This window comes from Apium graveolens, chromosome 2 (assembly GCF_009905375.1).
Source record: "Apium graveolens cultivar Ventura chromosome 2, ASM990537v1, whole genome shotgun sequence".
NCBI lineage: Eukaryota > Viridiplantae > Streptophyta > Magnoliopsida > Apiales > Apiaceae > Apium > Apium graveolens.
Window position 1 is genome coordinate 198,057,125 of NC_133648.1, and position 1,842 is coordinate 198,058,966.

General features: G+C 44.6%; 1 non-coding gene across 1 annotated transcript; it reads right to left on the reverse strand.

Annotated features, from left to right (window-relative positions):
* Positions 1-285: 285 nt before the first annotated feature.
* Positions 286-392, reverse strand: LOC141709543 (small nucleolar RNA R71). The gene has a single exon (XR_012570113.1). It is a non-coding gene; the product is annotated as a small nucleolar RNA R71 (small nucleolar RNA).
* Between the last annotated feature and the right edge of the window lie 1,450 nt (positions 393-1,842).

The window sequence follows — 1,842 nt, forward strand, 5'->3', positions numbered from 1 at the left end:
TTTGAAATCAAGCTGGGCACTATTCAGATGGTGCAGAATTCTGTTTCTTTTGGAGGAGCGGCAACTGAAGACCCCAACATGCACATAAGGAATTTTGTCGAGATCTGCAGAACTCTTAAGTATAATGGCGTGACTGATGAGGCTATCAAGTTGAGGCTTTTCCCATTCTCACTGAGGGATAAGGCTAAAGACTGGTTACATTCTGAACCAGCTGGGTCCATCACTACGTGGCAAGATCTTACGTAAAAGTTTCTGGTGAAGTTTTATCCGATGGCAAAGACTGCTGCTATGAGGAGTGCTCTTACTCAGTTTGCGCAGCAACCTACAGAATCTATGTGCGAGGCTTGGGAACGCTACAAGGAAATGTTGAGAAAATGTCCACATCATGGAATGCCGGATTGGATGGTGATCACTGGTTTCTATAATGGTTTGGGGGCCCAATCTCGGCCCATGCTCGATGCAGCAGCTGGAGGAGCCTTATGGGCTAAAAGCTATACTGAGGCGTATAATCTTATAGAGACGATGGCTGCAAATGAGCATCAAAACCCAACTCAGAGGATGACGTCAGACAAGGTAGCAGGTATTCTGGAAGTTGATGCAGCCACCGCTATTGCAGCCCAGCTCCAAGCGCTATCAATGAAGGTTGATTCTTTGGCTACGTATGGAGTTAATCAAATAGCTATGGTTTGTGAGCTTTGTGCAGGTTCTCATGCTACGGATCAGTGTTTTCTTGTAAACGAATCTGTTCAGTATGTGAATAATTATCAGCGACAACAGCAGCCTGTGCCAGCGACTTATCATCCTAACAACAGAAATCATCCAAATTTCAGCTAGGGGAATAATCAGAATGCTATTCAGCCACCATATCAGCAAGGAGTGAGTAAACAGTTTAACCCATCTGGATTCCAGCAACCACAGCAGTATGTTACAAGGCAATCATATCCTCAACAGGGAAGTACAGCTGCACCCACTAGTGCTGATTTTGAGGAACTTAAGCTGTTGTACAAGAGTCAGGCGGTTTCTATCAAGACCTTGGAAAATCAAATCGGTCAATTAGCCAATGCAGTGCTCAATCGTCAACCTGGCACTCTTCCCAGTGACACGGAAGTACCAGGCAGGAAGGAAGCTAAAGAGCAAGTCAAGGCTATTACCTTAAGGTCTGGAAAAGTGGCTGATGCTGAAAAGGCAAAGGAAGTCGAAGCTGAAGTTAGAGATGAAGAATCTAAGCAAAAGGAGAAAGCGGTGGAACCAAGGAAGACTACTGTTGAACACACTCTGCCTGAGGCTAATACAGGGGAGAAACAGCTCTATCCTCCACCACCTTTTCCTAAGAGATTGCAGCAACAAAAGCTGGATAGACAGTTCGGGAAGTTTCTGGAGGTGTTCAAGAAACTTCACATCAATATACCTTTCGCTGAGGCTCTGGAACAAATGCCTAGTTATGCGAAGTTTATGAAGACTATTCTTTCAAGGAAGGTGAAACTGGATGACCTTGAAACCATTGCTCTCACGGAAGAATGCAGCGCTGTTCTGCAGCAAAAGTTACCACCAAAACTGAAAGATCCAGGAAGCTTCACCATTCCCTGCACCATTGGCAATATGACATTTGACAAGTGCCTTTGTGATTTGGAAGCAAGCATTAATCTGATGCCGTTGTCGATCTTTAAAAAGCTGGATCTGCCTGATCCAAAACCCACGTACATGTCACTATAATTGGCTGACCGTTCCATTACTTACCCAAGGGGCATAGTTGAGGATGTGCTCGTCAAAGTGGATAAGCTCTTCTTTCCAGCAGATTTTGTTATTCTGGATTTTGAGGAAGATAAGAAGATTCCCATAATC